At 32.7% G+C, this 25,322-nt stretch overlaps 1 long non-coding RNA gene across 1 annotated transcript; it reads left to right on the top strand.

The window, feature by feature from the left end:
* Positions 1-6,510: 6,510 nt before the first annotated feature.
* LOC126734563 (uncharacterized) lies at positions 6,511-7,361 on the top strand. The gene is made up of 3 exons (XR_007660084.1): positions 6,511-6,751; positions 6,810-6,943; positions 7,198-7,361. It is a non-coding gene; the product is annotated as an uncharacterized LOC126734563 (long non-coding RNA).
* Positions 7,362-25,322: the final 17,961 nt, after the last annotated feature.

The raw sequence follows: 25,322 nt of genomic DNA, 5'->3' as shown, positions 1-25,322 counted from the left end.
ATCGCTTACGCTTGCAGCCGCTTTAAACTGATGCTGATAAATATTATATGATGTAGTACCATCAAGTTCAGTGTTTGAAGTACATCAGCCCAAGAGATTTCGCATTTGGCACAAACTTCGTTCTTGTTGTCTACTGCTGAGGTCTACAGAGCAGCTCATCGAAGTGTTGACGTCCAATGTCGTAATTCTGTTTTGAACACATGAATCTCGTTCTCTATCAATGAAAAAATTTGCTCCACTCTAAATATTTACAGTTCCTTAATGTATTTTCCAGAAATTAAACAAACACCACGTTTAACAGGATCTCTATCACAAAACAAGATCTGTCGCAAATGAAAACGCTAAAATTCCTTTGTTCAAAAGAATCTCATCTTTAAAGAAATAAATGCTTTTTTGTGCTAGAGATAAAGCACCTGAACATTAACAAGAATATAATTAAAGACAGCGTTAAACAATCTATTTACACAAATTATCAAGTTTTTTATTTATTAGTTATCTTTCTCGATTAGTCACTCATCCTTGCTTTTCCTGCTGGAACAGTCATTTCCTTCTTTTTTCCTACTTTGTGATTTTCATCTGGCATTTCCCTCTCTCGTGGTTCTTCAGCCCTCTAAATTATTATGTTATTTCATTTTCATTTTTTAGGTTGGTGATGCCACGTAAAATTTCCATTATGAATTATATGGCCAGTAGTGCCGTGTCTGCTTCAGGTTTTTGCGGCTTATCAAAAGCATTTGACTATGTTCCACCATGAAATTATGTTTTGGAAGCAGCATTGGCCATATCAATCTCAAAGTTCACATTGAAAGTGTGACTATTCTTCTCTGGCATGGTCCAAATATGGATTGGTCAAAAAACTTAATACCGTCGAGGTATAAAAAGGTGACGCGTACTTACACATTCTTTTGGGACTTCTTTCTAAGTTCTGAAAATGCGGTTGGCATGGCCTTTTTGGCCAAGTTCTGAACCGTCAACGCTCGCTACCATTTGAATTTAGTACAGTTATCAAGTAGAACAAAAAAGATCGGGCCCTGTATTGTAGCAGCGACCTTCCCTGGGCAGAAGATTACCAGGCTATCAGCGTAGGCCTATGTATATAGACCTTGTTTAAATAATATATTATATATTTATATACAGAGTGTTCTGTTGATCATGTTACAAACTTCTAGGGCAGATAGAAAACATCAAAAGAAAAACAAACGTTCATATAAACATGGGTCCGGAAAAGCTTCCTCAGGGAGCTAGAGCTCTTTGAAAATAACCTTTAAAAACTAGTTTTTTTTAATAGCTCCGGAACTACTTTAGCTACCGCAACCAGTTTTGGGAGGAAAATTATTGTTAGTACGTTTATTCTTTTGAACCTACTAAATAAAAACAATATTTACCAGGGGCTTCAGAATCAGGGGGGTATTCGGTAAATTTAGGCCCATTTCTTTAAGACTTTAATTTCTGCCCGTTTGGGCATTAGATTATGATGTTCCTATGCTTTTTACATAAAAAAGGTGCTCTTAGTAAAAGTCGGTAAATAGTAAATATCACCGTTTTTGTGAAAATTGACGAAAAGCAAGTTATGAGATACAAAAATGAATTACCTATTATTATTAATAAACAATAAAAAAAAAATCTGGCGTAAATAAAAAATAAATGTTTAAAAAAAGTTAAGGTAGCCAGTTTATTAAATTGGTACTCAAATTAATTAACTGTCACTTTAATTACTTAAATATAATTGAGGCATAAAATGTTTAAATGATTTTAAGTAAGTAGAAACGTAAAAAAAATTTATTTAAGATTGGTATTACAAAAATAAACCTAAAATATTAATTGCTCAAAATGCCGGCCGCCACGATCGATACATTTATTGTATCTACGCACCATATTAAGGTTGACGTGGTTAAAGATATCAGGCGTGGTTTGGATTACTTCAGCAGCTGCGGAAATTCTGGCCACCAGGTCTTCTTCTGACTCGACTGGAGTTTCATATACGAGACTTTTCATATGCCCCCAAAGAAAAAAATCTAAGGGTGTCAAATCTGGTGTGCGCGCTGGCCAGGTGACAGGGCCTCCGCGGCAAATCCAGCGCCTTCCAAAATTTTCATTTATAAACTCGCGGACAATAAGTGAAAAATGAGCTGGCGCTCTATCGTGTTGTAGCCATAAGTTCTGTCGTATATTTAGGGGTAGATCATCTAATAGTTCTGGCAGTACATTTCTTAAAAAATTTAAATAAATATTTCCCGTTAAACGAGGAGGCAACATAATTGGACCAATTAAGCGTTCTCCAACAATGCCCACATATTGACCGAAAACTTATGTTGATAGCTCCTAAAATGAATACCATAAGAGTTTTCCTCACTCCACTCATGATTATTCTTAGAATTAAAAATGTCGTCAGTAAAAAAGACAGGATATTTTGGAAATTGAGGTTCTTCTGTACACCGGTCAAGAAACCACTGGCAAAAATTCACGCGGGGCATAAAATCATTGGGTCGCAATGATTGCACCTTTGGCAGGTGGTAGGGCCGAAGAAGCTGTTCATTAACAACGTTCCATACCCTAACATGATTTACATGCATCGCATCAGCTACTGCTCGAGTACTTACTGATGGGTTATCTTCAAATCGCTGAAGCACTTCTTCCTCAAAATCCGGGATTCGGATGTTCCTTTGCGCGCCATTATCTTGGCGTTTTATTTTAACGGAGCCAGTCTCCCTGAGCCGTTGATTGACCCTTTTAAAAAGTGTGTGAGCTGGGATTCGCCTTTCGGGAAACCGCTCTTCATATAGTCGAAAAGCAGCTCTACCATTACATCGAACTTCCCCATAAATTAAAAGCATATCGGCGTATTCAGCAAAAGTGTAATCTTCCATTATTTAACCGTAATAAAAAGGGAACTAATATCATGTAAAAAATACTGACAGTGACAAATTTAAAAAATACTGTCAGTGGCAATGAATTAGCATTATTATTATTATTAAAATAATTAATTCAGTTGCTGTATCTTAGTTTGGTTTTAGTCAATTTCCACAAAAACGGTGATATTTACCGACTTTTACTAAGAGCACCTTTTTTATGTAAAAAGCATAGGAACATCATAATCTAATGCCCAAACGGGCAGAAATTAAAGTCTTAAAGAAATGGGCCTAAATTTACCTAATAGTAAATTTTTTTTTTATTTAGTAGGTTCAAAAGAATAAACGTACTAACAATAATTTACCTCCCAAAATTGGTTGCGGTAGCTAAAGTAGTTCCGGAGCCATTAAAAAAAAACTAGTTTTTAAAGGTTATTTTCAAAGAGCTCTAGCTCCCTGAGGAAGCTTTTCCGGACCCATGTTTATATGAACTTTTGTTTTTCTTTTGACGTTATCTATCTGTCCTAGAAGTTTGTAACATGATCAACGGAACACCCTGTATAATAGTGGTCTTTTAACCAGGGTGGTTTCGTTTAAGTATCGATCAATCTGTCTCTTCATCGATTTCAGCAGAAAACTAGTAAAACAAAACAAAGAAGTTTTATCCAAATCCTTTGGGAGTTATAGCCGTTTATATTTTTCAACATCTAACAATTTAATCATTTTTTACCCGAAAAACTTTCGTTTATAGAGAAAATATTATAGAAAACATTTTTATCGAAATCTTTTTGAAGCCTTTTTCATTTCTTTAACATTTGACTTGAAAAAACCTTAGTTTGTAACCACCATAAATCGATTAAGTTATTCATACCTGGACAAAAAAATATTAAAATGCATAGGGAATTTCAGGAGATTATCAAGCATTATATCGATTAAATACAAATAACAGCGGGCGCGGACTATAAATTGTTGCTGACAACCGGCATATGCTACGTTCTCGATTTTGGTTGCTGGACATCGATTTGATCGCTAGCTTCACACGTATATTTTGAACGTTACTACTGATTCGAATAAACGAAAAATGTGCACATTTTTAATAAAATTTTCCTAAAAAATCAAAAGGAAAAAGTTTTTGTTATCCAATACTCAATAGGTACTTCACAAATAACGTGTTTGTCTTTTGTATTATAACCTAGCATAAGGATGACAGCTATTCATAAGATAAGGATAACTGATACTCGCTTGTGAAAGGGAACGATTTGAATTTCCTTTTTGCCAATAGAGAGATTAAGTGCAGCGACGACGTAGCCAAGATTTACGCACGTTAAACGAGGTTAACGCACGCACGAGTATAACGTTAGGTGTCCTGCGAAATGAGTTTAAGCGAAATATTTTCTGCGTGTTGACGTGACGTGACAGAATTGACAGCGACTTGTCGTCATGTAACGTCTTCATAGGGTATGTACCGTTATCAACTGTCAGTACTGAATTTACTGGACGTCGTTCCGATATTTATTTCAGTTTACTGATTCAGTACTGAATGACGTCATAAATGAGTCGGTGACGTCATTAATCTTTACTGGATTGACTGGGGATAAAAGCTACTGTAGGTACAGTAAAATAGTGGGGGAATGTCAAAACTGTCAGAAGTGTTGTTGATGTTGATTTCTTGAATCTTCTTGTTTACGTTGTGGGAATTATTTTCCAAGTTCAAAACATAAATTGTTCAAAATAAAAGCTATGACTATGAACCCCAATAATGTAGCAGCCATGATAGTGGCAAACACCGTTTCCGTTTTATTATTAACTGATGATGAGGAAGATGAACTGGACCAAGAAGACTTTTAAATTGCCCAATTTCAGGCCCGTATTCGCGTTCCAAATTATTTGGAAAACGTGATAAACCTATATTCTGAAGAGGAATTTAGGATGCATTTCATGTACCTAGGTACAAATTCAAAAGATAATATAGTATATTACGTTACTAGTGAAGAAAGTGATATTTTTCACTCAAGTGGTGATGTTTTTGAAATTCACACGAGTGTCTGAAATTTACTTTTTTCATGAGTAATGTAGGTATACACAATTTTTCCTAAGACCACAAATTTGCGCTCTTTAGCCCTTTTTTTTAAATTTTTTAGAAAACTCGTAATTGTGCACATACTGCACTACAGAAAGTAAAAGGCACAAAAGTACATGTGTATTTTACTTTCTCACAGGAAATATGTTTGTTCGAAAGTTTTATAGGTTAGCTTTTATAGGTTATATTGTGGTTGTGAAAACAGTGCTGAAAACTGTTCCTTTTTTGGAGCAAAACAGCACGCTCTTAGAACATTGAAAGGCTAGAATTAGTAAACAACAACTTTATTTGAGTCCAACGTGCACAGGGGCAAGAGGGGTGTTTTGTTTACAAACATATTTGCCGATTCTCTGTTGTCAAGTCGACGCAAATTTCCAACGGAGGAAATTTTTAGCTATATTTTAACAACCATTATAACGTTAATTTAACTTATTTGTGTTGTATTTTATAGGAAAATTTAAAATAAAAAGTATAAATACTACAACTAACCTATTTTAGCAATAAATATAATATCCTTAAGCAAAAAATAAACAAAATTATTAACATTCTTATCCCTAAAACTGCTTCTAAAAAATTTGAAGCGACAACACCGGAGCTTTAGCGCCTGAGCCATACGCGTAGTGTCATCTGTCAAACGGCTTTTTGTTTATTTTGGGGATTCGTGTATTTTCTTTAATTTTTAGTTTAAAAAGGAAAAAGGCCACATTTTAGTGTTTTTTTAAATTGCTAGGATGGCAAAAACTTGTGTCGTTTGTGCCGCATCATAATAAAAAGGTGATTCAAGCCGATCCTCTCACAAGTAAGTACCGATACTTTCATAACATCACATCATGGGGTTACCATCATCATAAACGTAGAATAGGGGATCTTATAGATATAAACCTAATAAAAACTTGAATGTGAAAGTGTGCGTAAAATACCAAAATATTTATATTTTTAAATCTAAATATTTTTTTGAACATATTCATCTATCAATAGGCTATAAAAAATATAAAACTAGAATTTTGTCCCTGGTTTTATTACAGGATTTTATGTTTTTTTTGTTGTTTTGGCAGAAAGAAGGCATAATACCCATGTACCTATCTACATATAGTTGTGTTTTTTTAATATAGACATTAGGTAGATATATGAAATTACTAATTTTTATTGCCTTTAAAGAATTTTGAAATTTATTTAGATATTGATATCTATGTATAAAGTTAATTTTGTCTTTCCCTAAAATTTGGTCGATAATTTTTTTTTGTTTTACCATATGGCAATTTACAATAATATATATAGTAATTGGCACCACATATTAATTTATTACTGTAATTTTTTTGCTTTTTGATTAAATATCAAATACTTATTATAGATTGCCTAATATACATAAGCCCAAAGGGAACAATGGATTTCATTAATGGAAATCAACACAATTAAAAAGAACATATTTGTTTGTTCAGATCACATCCTTAGAAGTGATTTCTTATATAAGGAAGATAATATTATCAGTAGCCAGACTTTATTAAAAAAACCAGCTCTACCTTAAAGGTAATTTTTTTTTAAATATATTATTCTAGTATAAAAAAATCGTCACAAAAAGTATTAGTGTTACTCATATAAGCTTTATTTATACCTAATACTTATTAAATTAGGTATGTGTGTAAAACTATTTTTTTACTAGGATTTCTGATGCACTGGTTAAAAACACAGCAGCCGATAATTCAGTTAATTTACCAAGTGATTTGCCCTTCAAAGCTGCAGGGGTAGTTTTCCTGAAGAGTGCAAAAACTTCTTTAGATTCCAAAATGGTATATAGTACAAACAGTGAAGCTAATATACACAAGTATGGATAATTAAAATAGATTAATATTCTTGATACACCAAATTTTGTATAATTACAGATCTGATCATTCATCAACAATAACTGCATCTGAGATTAATTGTTACCGTCTAGGTTTAGGTCAACAATTACTATTTCTCATCCAAGCCGTTTTTGTTTAACTGCTACAAATTCCCTGACTCTGCCAAGGAAAAGGTAAAAATACACTCAAAATAGACTACTAGTTTTATGCCATGTATCATCCTATTCTATATATCTTATTTAAAAGTGATATAGTATTTTATTGTGTTATATTTGTTTAATTAAATGGAATTAATCAAATGTATGATATTACAAAGATTCTTTATAATAACGTACATTTTATTTATCAATTGGATTATCATAATACATTTTTTAAATTTTTTCTTTTTAATTTTGGTAATGCTATATTTTTATGTATATTATTCCAGGGTAAAATCAAAATGATATCCTGAGGACCTAAGCACTGATGATTCCACCGTTTCAAAAGCTAAATCACTTGTCACCAAATTATGGAAAAAAAAATAAAGAACAAAAAAATTAAATTCGAAGATTGCAACAAAAAAATTTGCGCCAAAGAAATTGAATTAGATGTCTCAAGTCACTATTAAAATACTTAAGAAATAATAACATGATTTTCGAAAAAGCCCAACATACTACATATTTTATTTGACTTGTAAAAGTACTTGTTTGTATATTACTACTAATAAACTATCTAATCTAAGCTATTGTACATAGTCTTTATTCTTAGGTAAGCTTTGTTTTTTAGTATAAATTAATATAATATAATAATTGGTATTATGTATTATATAGGTCACTGTTAAATGTCTGAAAACGATTGTACAGGCTAAATACTCATAATAAAAATCTTATAACCTATAAAGATCCTGCAACTCCTTCACAATTTAAACATCCTTTTAGTTTTAACTCTTTCCGCTGAAGCAATACTGTCCCTTTGAAAAAGTCAGCACCATAGAAGTATATATTATGTGATATAAAGTAAGTGATGTAAAACTGAGTTTTGTTCAATATAACAATAACAATGAAATTTAAATGTTAAAAATGTATGTCTTAAAACATGATTTATTAAGAAATCTATAATATTATATTAATTAAACATTTAATTTCCATAAAAATGCTTTGACAAAAATGCTGCCTTTTATTAGGACCTTCCTCTAACGAAGTCCGTTAAAAAAATACATAAATAGCTCATAAATGGTAATATTACTTATACTCAAACTCTATAATAATTAATAAAAATTTAACAGGTAAATATTTGTTGACGACGTCACTGGTAGAGAGTGCTTGTATCGGTGGCATAAACAATGGGATCGAGCGGCGTTGCGATGCCATTACCGTTTTCTCGTTTCTTCGTACTTTATTTTCATTTATTTAACGTATATTTACTTCGATATAGAGTATCTTATCAAATTTATTTAAAAAAAATGCTTGATATTTTATTAAAGGAAAGCAATAGTATTGTTTTGAGCCTTCGGAAACTGAAAATTTTTATGATATTATAAAGTGATTTTTGCCATTTCTCTATAAGCATCTGGCATCATTGCATCAGAGATGTTGCAAGCAAACAAACCTGCCCATAGTTCCACGGCATGCTACTTCTAGCCTTTCAATGTTCTAAGAGCACGCTGTATAAAATCGGAACGACAAATTACAGTAAAATCAGCACAGTACAATCCTGTACTGACAGTTGAAAACGGTACATACCCATACTCATAGGGATTTTGTCCGGTTGTCCCAATACTTCTCTTGCCAAATGTAGATCAAAACTTTCTGTAAACCGAAATCTACTTTTTGATTTTAATGATTTTACAGTGCTGGTCCCTGCACTTATCTTGTTCAACTGCAATATAAGAAATAGCATAGCCATATCTTACATTGGATGGGATAAATAAACTAGATTTCTTCATCAACTTCTAGGCAACAAAGATGAAAGCATAAACAGCTTAATTGAAATATATTAAATTGAGCATAAACAGCTTAACTGAAAACCCGAAAAGTCATGAGACATAAAAACTAAACTTACCCTTACTGGAAACTATTGAGGGTTACGTTATCAGAAGATCTAATTCATTAGCAGCAAAAACAAATAATCAAACTATAACTAATCAAGCAAAATTAACCCAACTAAGCAACCAAAACTCAAAACTAATATAATCAAACTACAAAACTTTTGCACCTTTGTTTTTGTTTGGGATGATCCCCATCATAACATAACAACTATATTTGTGTTCTGTGACATAACCTAAAACCTAATCTGCACTGGAATCGAGTCGAATCGTGGATGCTCGGGACCATAGAGTAATTAAAAGTATGAGAGGGTTCAATCCTATAGTGACAAGTAGGCACCATCTTTACCCTCGTAGCGGTCTAACCGAACTAAAATAATTGACATTTGTCACAGTCGGTAAAATAGTCTACTGTAATAGCGATCCGTCATAGAAATGAAAGGCCTGCTATTCAAAATTTTAGAATGGCGCGAAATTTAAAACTATTTACCCATTAAATCAATTTTTAACAGCGTAAAGGCTGTGAATCTCAATCACAAACTCTAAAAAATTATGAAATAATGCAAGTGTATTAATTTAATTTTTGAAGAGGCTATAAGAGTGATAATGTATGAAATTTAAGTTTATTTTTTACATTTTCTAATTGAAATCGTTAGTTTTTTGACATTAAATTCATCAAATTTGCTTTTAAGCTGTTAAGTTAGTTACCCTTCAAAAAAATTAATTGTTAATAATGCACTTTTTCATTGATTTTTAGAGAATGTGAAAGAGATTTTACAGCCCAATACGCTATCAAAAAAAGATTTAATGGGTCAATTATGTAAGACAATATTTTAGAGATTTAAGTATAATATATTAAGTCCTATTTTGAGAATTAAATGCTTGATACTAACAATGTTAATTTCACTGTTATCAACAAATTAACAAGGGTAGGGGTAGAATTAAAGTCAATTGTAAAGTAAGTTTATAATTTATTGTCTTAAAAGGGATCCTGATACAATTTGTTTTTGTGCTGCTTTAGCACAACACTGTCCATGGTATGTATTTTGCTTTTTCTACATTTTGAGGATATAATACAAAAATTACAATGTTAGGGGAGTGGTAATATATAAAAACTAACCCTGTAATTAAAATATTCATTATGGAGAGTATGATATTAAAAATTAGTTAACACTGATGTATACCCTAAATTCTAGATGTCATCGGTCCTTTTTCTTAAATATTCAAGGAGAATCCCTGGATCTTACTCCCACCTTATCGAGGTGAGGTACCTCTTTGAGTAGTGACCTGGTAGAATGGAGGTTGTTTCACTTATTGTGCTTTTGGTACTTCCTAGCAGCAAAGCACTGATGATACCTTTCGTCAGACCTAGTAAAAAGTGGTCTAGCATAATTATGTTCATTCTGAACATTATATTGAGGTTGCTGGATTATGATAGCAGGTAATAAAGTCAATGTATCTTTCCAAGGTACTTGTGCCCCAACCAGTACTGGGGCATTTTGAATAATACTTGGGCCAGCAATTGGGAAAGCACACTTTCTTAAATGAGTATGTATAGTACTAGTAAATGAAATATCATCAAAATGGTCTTGACACAAATAACACCTCGTTGAGGTTGGGCTTAAACCAAGTATTTTAAACCATTCGGACCTCCTAATAATGTCACTTTCAGGAAATTTAAAGAAAATTTTATTTTTGTATGAATCCTCAATAGGCCAATAGTATGTATTAGAAGAAGTAGGTGCCTTGCATTTAAAAATGAATTTTCCTGTTGATAACATTATTAGGGCAGTTTTAAAATGGTAAACAACAATTTTAGGTGACCTACAACATGGTGAAAACTATTTGATAAAAAAAATTGCACTTACCCCATCCTAGGGATCTGAAACCACACAATAAAACAACAAAAAAGCTTCTATGATGAAATTACACTGTAATCACTTTCAAAGCTACATTTTGAACTATTTTTTGTTGAGAAAAAAAACAAAAGGACACACCCAATGGACGCCAAAATAAAAAGGAATAAGCAATGGCGACGTCTGCCGCGACGATCGATGATACTAGCGTCTAGCCGGTATCGGGAGGGAAAACAGGCAAATAACACAATGGACATTCGACACACTCCCGAAGCTTCTCCCGAAGCGACTCCGCGAGCGCCCGAACAGGGTGACCTCGACACATAACACACCGCTCGGAAATATTCGATTATGTTGAGATGAGAGAAACAACAAATCGGAAATCGCTTACCAGAATACGTACCGAAAAAACCTTTCGAGACACTGAATTATCGGGGTTGCCAGCGCTATTATTTCACAGGTAATATACTATTTTTTTTAGGTGATCGAATAATACCATTCGATAAATCGTTAGAAAAAATAATTAAAAAACAAAACTAATTTCAATAGCTGTCTTATTATTCTTTTTAGTATATGTTTCCTATTTAATGGTTGGGTTGAGTTGTATTGGGCTGGGTTGGTTGGCGCTGAGCTGGGTTGATAGTGATTTTTTTTTATATAAAAAGGTGCTGGGTGCAAAAAGGACCTGTTGGGTTAATAATCATTTTTCATAAGAAAAACTGATTGCGCAAAAAAAAACGAACAGGGGTAAAATTTTAATATTTTTTATTTTCTTTTTTGAAATGATTGAAAAATGATTGAGTCTCCGACAACGAATTTATAATAAATACGACATATATTAACTTTGGTAACTGTTTAATTTTTTAAATTCGTACAAAAAAAACGGCATTCGATAGTAAACGCCGTAGGATAGTAAACTGTTACGCCAGGGGTAATTATTTAATATAGTCACTTTTTTTTTAAACGATTTAAAAAAAATAAAATTGATAAAATTAAAATTTTTAGTCTCCGACAAAGAAATTATGATGAATACGACATTCACTATCCTATGTACCTGTCTTTTTTTTTAATCTTGAAAATGGGTAGTCGATAAGATAGTAAACTGTTACTGTAATTTGTATACATTCCAGCCCTGACAAAACTCAACAATATGAATGAAAAGTTGGCTCAATCTAAATAAGGCTATAATATATGATATTCTCTAAGAACCTGTTTCTTTTCCTACTTATAAATATTATTAACTAATAACTCATTGCACTTTTTTACGACACCAATTCAGAAATAATGTTAGTCACAAATTACTTGATAGCAATAAGTGTGTGTATAAGTAAATTAAAAACTGTATAGTCTATTACAGTCCTTTTGGTTATTCAGTATGTTATATTTAAGCAGACACACAGTTTATAATCCAAATATCCTCGGAGCCATATGACTTCATCAAAATCATCCAGTTTCTCCAGCATATTATCCTAAATTGCACTTTTTCAAGTTTATTAGTCAAAAGTAGTAAATATAAACACTATCACCACACCTATCCAAGTCAAATGGAACTTTGTTTGCCACAATTTTACACAAAAAAACTTGCACTTTCCCAAGTGATGGTACGTTTTTTTGGCGTCAAATTCCTCTTCACTTCGCAATAAGTATAATGCAGGTATTTAATGTTCTAAGAAGAAGAATCACAGGATAGGAGGCCAAGTAGTAAATTACACAAAGTTAGTTATAGTGTTTCTTAATCAGTATCAGGAAGTATCATCCCAGGTCCTTTGTAGTTATATCTTAAAGCTTCAAATATACTGAAGAACTCACAACTTAATAACTTTTGGCAAACTATCGATAAATATAAACTAATTATTGTAAGCACGACTCGAATGTAAACTATATACATAATATACATACTATATAAATAATATACTTATACCTAACCCTATTTTGTGTTAGATGACAACACTACAGCTATTTCGAATAAAAATTGGCTGACGTGTAAAAGACCCAACCGATCATACTCGAACGTTTAAAATATTTCGCGGGTATTGTGTCGAATGTCCATTATGTCGAATGACGATTGTGTCGAATGCACCCGTCTCATCGGGAGCACCGATCCCGAATTCTACCGAACGGCTCAACTTGCGTGGCCGACAATAGCAGAGAAAAACAAACCACCGAGAAGGGACAAAGCCGGGACCGATTTTTATTGCGCATGTGCGAGCTTATTTGGTATACCTGTCTTATTGCCGGTCCCCTGCCAGCCGTCGGTTAGTCCGGTAATATTCGACGCCTACTTTAGTCTAGTCAAGTGTTGCCTGAATTTTTCTCTGTGTTTATTTTTTGTGTGTGTTGTCATTGTGCTCTTTATTTTATTAAAAACTTTTATAATATGCCTTATACCTGTGCTTTTCGTGGATGTCATTCAAAGACAGGGTGTGGTGTTTCTTTCTTTGCTTTTCCGCAGGAAGAAGATCGGTAAGTTCAACTTTTCTTTTAATTGTTTCCACTCAAAATAAGTTGTTTCTTTTTTTGTTTTTCGTAATTACAGTAATTCTTTATCTATGCAGTAATTAAAAAAAAAAAATTAGCTTTTGAATTAAACATGTAATTTTGACTTTCACTGCCAAGTTATGGCTGGCAGCTTGCTATAGAACAGACTTGTTTTCGATACCTAGAGAACAACTAACCAGGAACTATAAGCTCTGTGAGTACCATTTTGATGAGAAGTTTTATAGTGCAGGGCCCTCAAGAAAGCGTTTGTTACCTAACGCGTTACCAACATTATTTCCTAATCCCACAAAAGGGACTTGTGAAGGTGAACAGCTTAAGGATGGACGGCCAAAAAAAGTCTCAAAGGAAAAGGACATAAAAGTTCTATCCTAATAGCTTTTGATGGGTTAACTTAACTATAATTTTTACCTACTAACTAATATTAATTTTATGCTTGAAACCCTATTTTGCACATAATAATATATTCTGTATCTATTATATTTCTTCTTTTTAGATATTTTAATACAGCCTGCAATTATGAAACCAGCAACGTTGGCCCAGCAAAGTATTGCCGAAAAAAAATCTCCTTATGACAGAACTAAGACGCCTAAAAAACACCCATTATTGGATATTTTTTCTGGTAAGACTCTCTTCTTTCAGTTTAGTAGGTTGGAATAAGATTTCAGTAAGAATGGATTATTTTTCAGAAAACCCTAATTAGTTTTATACCATTTTATAACAAGGCCCAGACAAGATCTTGTTATAAAATGGTTATACAAAACTTCTCTGGGACAGGTACCAGGATTAGGATTAGGTACCAAAATGTCTGGACCCCATATAAAATGGGTAAAATAATACCGTTTGTCTTTGTTTCCATTTCTATGAAAACCAACCTCACAATCACTTATTTATAATTTATTTAAAGTTTGAAAACCAAATACATAGGTAGTTTTACCTGAGCAGAATTTCCAAATTTATTTTAGTTTACCATAGACTATATGGTAAATCAGTTTTACTTTCTAATTTTATTCATATTAAAGATGTAAAGTTTTAAAATGTTAAAGCATTTTTTTATTATTTGCAGGCCCAAGCACTTCACAATATTCAGTGTGCGAGCCCCTCGGCAACCTCCTATCTATCGAAATAGATAAACCGTCCGAGAATTCTCCACCAGGCCTTCTTTCTCCGTCAGCTTCTACTCAGCTGAGTAGTAACACTCCCTTAAATACAGATTGTATCGAAAATTTCGTTGGTGCTGTAAGGCAGCAAAGTGGGAATAATGTTAATCCAACACCACTGCAATTCCAAAGAGCGTTTAAAAAGCTGTTCTGTCAGAATTACTTACATTCGGAAGGAATGAATTGTAAAAATGATTTGGATAGTATATTGATGAACGTCAAATCCATCAATATACCCGAAATTTTCAATGAAAAAAAATCTGAAGTTGCAAAAGGTATTGCACTTCAAAACTATAGTTACAGGACAGACCATATTCCCACAGAAAATGCCTTTCTGTATGTTTGTGGCTATATTATGAAAAGAGCACTTGAAGTTCATATTAACTGTGATACCTGCACCAATTTCGGCAAAATGTGTGATGAAATGGACATAAATAGATTATTTCTTCATTTTAAGGCTTATAATTCCAGTATATGTAACTTTGGTGGCTTACAATCTCCTCCAGAAGAGTTTATTTCATATATATTTAAATTAGAGGAAATATTCAATTGTAATTTTGAGAAAATGTGCATAAACCAGGGAATATCTAACAATTTATTTAACATAATGAAAACTATTAATTATGAACACCCTTGTGCACATTTTCCAAAAACCTTTATCTTAAAATTATTTATAAGGTTGAAAATATTTTACACCATTAAATATAATAATAGGGTCTTAAAAACAAATAAAGATAAAAATGTTCGAAAACTAAAAATTTTGCGGAATGTATAAATGTACCTAGGTTTAATTTAATTATTGCCAATGTATTTTTGTGTTTCATTATACAATGAGCCAATATTATTTCCTCAAAAAATAAAAGTTTGTTTAGAAGATTTTTGTTTTCCATTATTTATCCTAAATGGTAATTTTTATAGTTGGCACTATACCGGGTGACACAGGAAAAAGGGAACACGCAATAACTTTTTTATTTTTCAAGATAAACAAATGAAATTTGGTATGTCAATAGAATGGTTATAAAGGCATATTTTGACGTATTCAATTGTTTTATCTTGAAAAATAAAAAATTTGTTGCGTGTTCCCTTTTTCCTGTATAGTTAGGGTATACCTATATCACCCGGTATAGTTTAGGTATACCTATAACTTAACTATACCAACAGTAAAATAATGTAATAGTTTTGATTTCAAATTCCCAATAAAATTTTTAATCTATTAATTGTCGTATTTCTCTCCGTGTACGGAACTATTGCCAAAACGATTTTTCTCCGTTACTTTATATGTAGCGCCAGTCATTTAAGCCCGCTCAAGGGCACCAAAATTGGACCCCAGAAAATCAACGGTAAATGCGGGTTTTGTCGCTTCTCGGTGGTTTGTTTTTCTCTGACAATAGTATGGTGCCAAATTTAAATGGCTACTGCTACTAATAGCACAGTCTAACATATTGATAACAGTTGAAATCTATATACTTTGCTAATAGGTACAGGATTGTTCCTTATATTTAGAGAGCGACTGGTGGCGCTATTGTACAGAGTGGAAAAAAACTTTAAATACAAAAGTTGCGGGATTTGTCCTAAATCGCCAGAAAATGTTTTAAAACATAATACAGGGGTATGGAAAAGGTAATAAAATGGACAAACTTGGTATTTTTAAATGTAACACCCTATATTTTTTATATAAATTAAAAGCGTCGTTTTTCCTGATTTAAAAATATATGCTATTGGTAAAATATTTATATTTACTTAAAATTTAAAAAAGAAACAATTAATAAAATCTCAGTTGCTATGATTAATGATGGTCAATAAATAAATTGCTTAACTGTAATTTTTAACCATAGTGACGTCTGAATTAATTATAGCAACGGAGATTAGGATGACATTAAGTAAAAAAGATTTGATTCCAACAATTGGATGGTGGTGGTTGTCAATCCAAAAATATAATTTTGTTGAATATCACTATGGTGTTGAGATGGCACATGTTGACGCATTACGTCGTAGTCCAATTTTTCATCGAGAAACAAAAGGTGATGGAAGACTTATCATACCTATTTGGGAGGTTATTATGAGTCACGAGGATTGGGTTTTAACGGCCCAACTTCAAGACGTTCAATGCGCATTTGTTTTGGAGAGCCTTAAGAAGGTGCCTCAAGATGCAAAAGATCAAAAAGTGCATATTAGATGAGATATTACCAAATAAATAATAGACTGTATCATATATCTGAAACAAGGAATAAATGTGTAGTACCAAGAGCAGCGTTTTTCAGCAAGCTTTTTTATGATGGTAGTGGTCACCTGGCTTTAGATAAGACGTTATCAACGGTCTCTAAAAACTTTTGGTTTCCTGGTATGCGTAGGTATAGTAAAAATTATATTTTTAGCTGCCTAGATGTTAATACAACAAAGAACCTGGAGTCAATCAACCAGAGTACTTAAATCCTATTGAAAAGATTGCAGAACCGTTTGATACTTTGCATATCGATCATTTAGGACCCTTTGTAAAAACTAAATGTAAAAATATCTATCTCATCGTAATTGTGGAAGCATTTACTAAATTCGTTTCTATGAAGGAAGTACAATCGACCAAAGTGGACCCAGTTCTTATTTTTTGGACGAGGTTATAGCCAATTTTGAGCTACCAAGGAGAATAATTAGCGACCGGGGTTCTTATTATAGTGCACGCAAATTTGAAGAATATTGTAAAAACTTAAACATTAAACACGTACTCAATGCAACAGCTACCTTAAGAGTAAATGGACAGGACGAAAGGTATAATAGAACAATTTTATCATCATTGTCAGCCAGCATTTATAAAGAAGATAGATAGGACAAACAAGTTTCAAAAGTAAGATGGGGTTTCAACAGAAGTGTTGATTCAACAACAAAAAAGTCGCCTTATGAATTTTTATTTGGATATAAGCGAAGAGGTGTAGCACATGCTTTAGTGGACAGTAAGATCATCGAACCAAATTATGATACTAAATTACAAGAAACTAAAGAAATCGTCCGTAAAAGGATTGCTGACAAACAAAGCAAAAGTAAAGCACGATTTGATATTAAACGTTGGAAGGGCAAAAAGTTTGCTAAAGGAGATCTTGTTCTAGTAAGAAATGTAGTAACAAGTAATCGAGGTAAAAGTAAGACATTTCTACCAAAACATAGTGGGGCGTACGAAATAATAGAAGTCCAAAAGAATGACAAATTTGTTATTGAGAATTTAAGTGGTTCTGTTAGGTCACAAAAGAAATATAAGGGCATAGTGTTAATGGACAAGCTTAAACCTTATAATGTACAAGTAAGCTCTGACGAGTCTGAAGTGGAAAATTAATCAACACAATAAGTTGGAATGAGGTGAGTGTGTGATTTGTTTTTGTTTTGCGACGGACTAAATTGCCATACATTTCATATAGCTAAGTTCTAGTTGATTGGCCATAATCACTAGAATTCTGCTATAACAAGCTTAACAAAAGTAACACAGCCTGCGCAAATTGCTTGAAGAAAATGGATTATTTGGAACCGTAACGACAATTATGCGTTAATTCTTCTAAAAATTTGCATGTCCTCGTTTTTTGGGTGCTCTTTTCATTTTCCGTTCCAAAAATGGTATAAATCCAATTTTAGGGGAGGATTCAGAACAGCTTCCCCTTCTGATGGTATGTATCTTATGTTTCCTAAAAAAAATTTAAAAATTCAGCAACACCAGTTAGTTAGTTACCCATGACAAAATCTAAAATGTTTGTCTAATAATACCTTATATCCAGTCTCATTGATACGTATCGATTGTTAAACGCGATTAAATCTGTTGAGGCAACTGGAATTTTAAGTAAGCGATTAAGGTAACAATACTTTAATCTCAATCTCTGTTTTACAAAAATTGATCATTGAACGGGCCGGGGTTTATTTTTTTAGTAATGAGGCCGTTCGAGCTGACTTCGTATAGACTGTACTCACCATTTTTTATTTTTTGTTCGTTTTTTTTTCAAAAACCTTTCACGCCTCAAACAATGCTATTTCATCGTCGTCCATTTTAAACTGCATTGAAATCAATGCCGCCTGCGTGTCAACTAAATGTGGTACGTCAAATATGCCGTTCGGCGTCAACCGCTTTTTTTAACGCCCGTATTCGCCTAATCTAAATAGCATTGGGTATTTAGAAAGTGGGTATAATAGAAGAAGCATTCCAAGCTGAAAATAGCCTCTAAATGCTTCAACTGGCCGGCAGGTACCAAGGTAAAACTGATAGCGAAATCTATTGGGGAAGAAATGTAGCACGAGTGCGGAACTAGGGCAAAATTTACAAACCATTGGTGTAATTAGTGTAGGTTTGTGTAATCCATTGGGGCACCAAAGTGGCACTTTTTGCCCTGAGTGCAGCCAGTTTCGCACGAGCTATGGGAGGTCGTGTGGCTCTAGTTCCTATATCGTAAGTAGAAAACGTGGCGATTATTATTTGGGGAAGTTGATAAATAATTCCATATAAGCAAAACTAAATCTTAAGGGAAGGTAACGTAAAATATAACTTTAACTAACAACAGCCAATTTTTTAATTTTTCCCTCAAGGATAAATCCAAAAACCGTTGGCAATGCAACAGCGCGGTTTTTTACCTGAACTGAATTACTGTCGGTCAGTAGGGGCTGGTCAGGGGCCGCGGGTAAAGCGCCGCTTCACCACAAATTTTAAAAAATTTAAGAGTTTTAAAATCGACATCTTAACGTTTACAATTTAGTTTGTTTTCTATTTTATAACAAATTAATTCTTTATTTTATCTGATTTATCAAAATTAGTGTAATCCTATAAAGAATATATTTGTAAAAGTATTCAGAAACCCGAGAGCGCTAAACATATTCTCATAAGAGCAGCGGCTACCGCCACCGCATGTGTCAATGCAGCACAATTAGCAGAAACAATAATCCGATGCAATACCTCCCCCCGCGCTTACGACGGTTGCTACGGCAACGGACGGACAAACGCGCGGGGTAATTTAAGCAGGCCGCGCACTGAATCGGCTCGGCACGCTACGCTCGGAAAAGAGCAGTCGGCAGTTTTTGCTTTGCATAGAATTAAATGGAGCCCGGCGGACTGATTCGGATTCGTCGGTTCGGCGCGGTACGCAGGTCTCGGCAAAAGCGGCAGTTGCTTCGAGGGGCAAAAACTGCTGAATGCTCTTACGGCGACCATTGATTTTTAATAGATTTTAGTGTAGAGGGAGAAAAAGAGCGTAACGTTTGGCCGTTTGATTTCTTGTGTTGTCCTGTTGTTTTTATTGGGATATTTGTTTTATGTTTGTGATGTCGTCAGATGAATATTTGATTGAATGTGTTAAATTACCTTAAGTTTTCATTAGCATTGAGTTTTTTTAGTTTATGTTTTTACCCAAGTTTGGTAGTGTGTCAAGAGAATAAATAATAATTTTTAAGTTTCTTTAGTTTTTTATTTTTTCATGTGCATTCTTTAAATAATAATGCTAAAGTAGGTATATTTCTGAAAAGATTAATTCTTAATTCTTATATATTTTTTGTACTCCTAATTGATAGAAACCTTCGAAAATATAAAATAGATTTTATTAAAAAAGTAAAATATAATTATGGAATTTGGTTATTTCACTTACTTTAGTGTCACTGCAAGCCGCTCTTCAGGTGAAATGGCTTTTCTAAAATTTGTTTCTTGCTTTTGAAGATTTAGCATCTGGCAGAGCTCAAAAAAATTTCCTGAAGACATTCTAAAGTATTTAAAAAAATTTTCACTATCTTCAAGCAAGTCGGAGAATAAATGGCTGAATTCTCCGTAAATTTCCCTTTTTAAATTAATATTATGGACCCAGAATCTCGGCGTCCGCGATTCTCTTTCAATTTCTTGACACGCCAAAGCAATCATTAGTTCTTCGTCAAAATCTGAAGAGTCTGAATTAGCCATTGTCATATATTGTATATTTACAACACTTCTGCTCCTCGACGACTGCCGACTGTGAGTTACATCCTGTACATAATATGCCCAGGTACGCCACTGGAAGCAATGTAACTGACTGATAAAGATGGGTTTAAATGAAACTATTATCAATTTCGTAAATAATCTTTTATACCGATTCTTATCTTGTAAATATTATACCATTGTAAACGACGTAATTTACTGATAAAAATGGGTTTAAATGCAACTATTGTCCATTTCATAAATAATCTTTTATACCGATTCTTATCTTGTAAATGATAATTAACGACATTTAACTTATTAAGAATTCTACCGTGTTTTATCAAACTACATTTTAGCTAACTCAACACTTTTATCGTTAATTATCATATTTAATTTCCGAGTATGTAAAACACCGTATTTTATCTTTTTATGAATCTGCTAAGAACTAATTATTCCCGTAGTTTATCAAGCATTTTTAGTATATAAGATTTATGATTACAACATGTAGTGTCTTAGATTCTCGATAGTCGCCTGCTGTTCTTGATTGTCTCTTTAAGTTATAATAAAACTTCTAAAAATCAAGTATTAGAGTGATTTATTTGGGGCTAAGTCCAAGTTAGTTTCGAACCTTAAATATAATTGGCGCAGTCGGTAGGATAGTCCTGTACAGAAGAAAAAGAAACATAGTGCCGTTTTTCGCGGATAGTGTTCCTACAGACTCTGGTGATTTTTAAATCCTTGACGGGACTTCCTAAATCAATTTTGGTGGTGTGTGGAACTGATATTCCCAATCTCATCAACGGGCCTTAGTGGACAGCAAACCATCAACGGAATGGATATCCCTTGGTTGGTTTTAGACTTTAAGTACATGGTAAGAATTTTTGAATTTATTTTTCTTATATTGTGTGGATTTTATTTCTCTCTGTTAGGAGATCCCATTTATCCTTGTTTTTATTTTCCCAAGAATTTATGCAAAATATATTTTTGTTGATATTTATATTTTTATAAATGTGTTCAGATTTATAAATGTTTCATGATTTAAAAGAAGCTCAGAAATTAAATAATGAATTTCGAGAACAAATAAAAAATCTCGGTAATAATTCTAGTTCTAGTGATACTTCTAATAATTCTTCATCTAAAGAATCTCCGTTAGATTATCAAAATACATATTTTGAATTTCCATCTCCCAATTTAGACAACATTTCAGATCAGCTTGCTAATATACATTTGAAAAACAACATGAGTGAGAATTACCAGCAAATAAGATTATTTTTAGACATAATTCCTAACTATAGTGGTGATCCTTGCGAACTTCATAACTTTTTAGCTGCTTGTGATGAAACTTTAATTACTTTTGCAACAGAAAGCGAAACAGTAAAAAAATTAATTTTTAGAGGAATAATAGGCAAATTAAAAGGCAAAGCTCTAACTTTAATTAGTAGTCGCTTAGAATTAGATACTTGGAATAAGGTGAAAGAAGTTTTAAGGTTATCCTTTAGTGATCAAAGATCGTTTACTTGTTTGTTGCATGAATTGCATAACTTAAAACCTTATTCTAAGGAAAATCCTTATAACTTTGGCGTACGTTGTCAATACACTCGTAGTCTTATTTTTTCTAGTATAAATGATGATGCAACATTGTCAAATGATGCAAAAGTTGCACAAATAAGTAATATTGAAAAACTAATTTTAATAACATATTTAAAATACTTACCACTTAACATACAAACGGCAGTTAGGTTAAAAAATCCTTTAAACCTTGAAACAGCCATGCGACATGTTATAGAAGAAGAAAATTTTATTTCATTTGTCAGTAATACCGAAAGACGACAAACACAAAATACATTACCTCCACCTAAATATAAAACTCCATCCCAAAACTTTTATCAAACATACCCTCAAACATCAAGATTTCCAAACCCCAATTTTGGATATGACCAACAAAATTTTCAGAATTTTCCGAGTCAACCTATTAATATAAACCCAAGACCAATACCCAATCAAAGATTTTTCACTAACCAACAAGTTTTTGGAAAGCCAAAACCCCAAACAAATGTTTGGAAACCCACGAATAAAGTTATAACTGAAAAACCAACCCCAATGTCTGGTATTTCTACAATAGCTACGAAACCACAATCGCAGCAGAATAAGCCTGTTACTTATCAACAACCAAGATCCAACAATTATTTTGTTCCTCAATCCAGACCAACATTCCGTTTTGAAGAACTTCATAATTCTGAATTACCTTCTGAATTAGACACTGACCAGAATCCAATTGAAGATATAAATATCCTCCTTCAAGAAAATCCAGTAGAACAACATGATGACTACTTAATCCCAGATCTTAATGATTTACCCAATTCCGATCAAGAACCTGTAGATGATGAAAATTTTCCAGAACAAGCCTCTGTAACGAATTTTATTTGACCAATGATTTAGACAATCGTAAATTACCTTATATAAAAATTCTAGGTTATGGAAAACCAATTAAATTACTTATTGACTCTGGAAGTCATATATCGCTTCTCAATCCTCATCTAGCAAAAACTTTTTTTTCTGAGTTCATTGTTATCAAACCTAACATTATTAAAACAGCTTGTGGCCAACAAGAATCTAAATATGAAGCTCATATTCCAGCTTTCAAGGAATTTGATTCATGCCAAAAGATAATATTTACCCTTTTTGACTTCCATTCATTTTTCGATGGTTTAATCAGTTTTCGTGATCTACGAAATATGGGTTTCAACTGGAATTTACAACAAAACATTTTATTTAAAGACAAAATTACTTTACCAGTACATCAATGTACTCCTAGTGATTATAACTGTTTTAATATAACCCTAAATGAAAATGAAATTTTAAAAATTAAACTTCCAACTAATGCCACTTTAGATGGAACATATTACATACCTTATAATAAATTAAACTCACATTGCTTTATACCAGAAGGAGTTACATATGTTAAAAATGGTCATGCTATGGTTGAAATACATAATGTAAATATAGATGACACATACGTAAGTCTCAATAAACCGATAGAAGTATTTCCCATAGATAATTGGGACTTTTATCAAACAGAAATAGAAAAAAACTATTTTTGTCCAAATGAAACCGAAATAGGATCCCTATTAAGACTTGAACATTTAAATGAAGAAGAGAAACATAAAGTTGTTACATTGTGTACAAAATTCAAGTCAATATTTCAAAATCCCAATGAACCCTTGTCATCCACTACTCAAACGTGTCATAAAATCATTACTACCGATGAAGAACCTCTATATACCAAATCATACAGACTTCCCCAAGTTCACAAAGAAGAAGTAAATCAACAGATAGGAAAAATGTTAGAGGATGGAATAATCCGAAACAGTACTAGTCCCTGGTCAAGTCCTATCTGGATTGTACCAAAAAAACTAGATGCTAGTGGGACACCTAAATGGAGGTTAGTAATTGATTACCGGAAACTTAATGCTAAAACAGTTCAAGATCGATTTCCTATTCCAAACATTGACGAATTACTAGACAAATTAGGCAAGTGTCAATACTTTTCAACCTTGGACCTGGCAAGTAGTTTTCATCAAATAAAGATCCACCAAGATAGCATAGAAAAGACAGCATTCTCAACTGAACAAGGACATTATGAGTTTCTAAGGATGCTCTTCGGATTAAAGAATGCTCCCGCAACTTTTCAGAGAATGATTAACGAAATCCTTAAACAATACATTAATAGAACTTGCTTGGTATATATGGATGATATTATAATATTTTCAACTACTCTTGACGAACATATTAAAAACCTAAAAGAAATCTTCAAAAAACTACAAGAATATAATCTGAAGGTACAACTTGACAAATGCGAATTTTTAAAAAAGGAAACTGAATTTTTAGGACATATAATCACCCCTGAAGAAATCAAACCTAACCCAAAAAAAATTGATGCTATTTTAAAAATACCGTTGCCAAAAACTCATAAGGAAGTGAAAAGTTTTCTAGGAATGGTAGGTTTTTATAGGAAATTTATTAATAATTTGTCAAAAATAACAAAACCAATGACCCTATGTTTAAAGAAAGGAAAGAAAGTTGAACACACTCAGGACTTTATTCAAGCATTTGAGACATGTAAAGCAATCCTTTGCAATGAACCAGTTTTAATACATCCCGATTTTTCAAAAGTATTTAAATTAACAACTGATGCTAGCAAATATGCCATTGGAGGCGTGCTTAGTCAAAATGGAAAACCTGTATGTTACGCCAGTAGAACTCTTAATCCCAATGAAATCAATTACTCAGTAACCGAGAAAGAATTATTAGCTATAATATGGTCAGTAAAATATTTTCGTCCGTACCTCTTTGGAAGGCATTTTCAGATAAGAACTGACCATAGACCTTTGAAATGGTTAGAAAGCCTTAAAGAACCTAATTCGAAACTGGTAAAAAGGAGGCTATTACTATCCGAATATGACTATGAAATTGATTACATAAAAGGAAAAGATAATAGTGTAGCAGATAGTTTATCCAGAAATACAGCAGAACCCATAAATTCAAATTATACTAATCCAATAGCAAATCCAAACTCTTTATACAACGAACCTGGTGATATTGACATATCAATACAAGACTTTTTTGAAAATAATGTGACTACTGTACATTCAGCTGATGAGCCACCTTTACTATCTTACCCTTATTGTGACAAACCTCTTAATTATCACAAACAACAAATGATAATTAAAATGTCAGAAAGTTCAACTGTACCAAGATTCATAAAAGAAAAAGTATTTGAAAATTTCAGATACTTTGTTCACATTAGAAAACGTTTTCTAGAAGAAGACTTAGAAGAATTTATTGCTAACTTAAAAAATGACGTCACATATTATATGCATTTTCCAAATAAAGAAGACGAGAGATATTTCCTCAAAAACATTCAAGCAAAAATAGGCAGAATTACTTCTAAGCTCATGATATGTTCCTCAAAAATAACTGATGTTGTCCTGGGATCAGAACAACAAGACAAAATAAACTATCATCATATCTATAAAACAGGGCATCGCGGGATTACAACTACTATAGACTCTTTGAAAAGAAATTATTACTGGCCAACATTAGTCAAAGATGTAA

The sequence above is a fragment of the Anthonomus grandis genome, chromosome 3, assembly GCF_022605725.1.
Source record: "Anthonomus grandis grandis chromosome 3, icAntGran1.3, whole genome shotgun sequence".
Lineage (NCBI taxonomy): Eukaryota > Metazoa > Arthropoda > Insecta > Coleoptera > Curculionidae > Anthonomus > Anthonomus grandis.
This window is presented reverse-complemented; position numbering and strand designations above follow the sequence as displayed.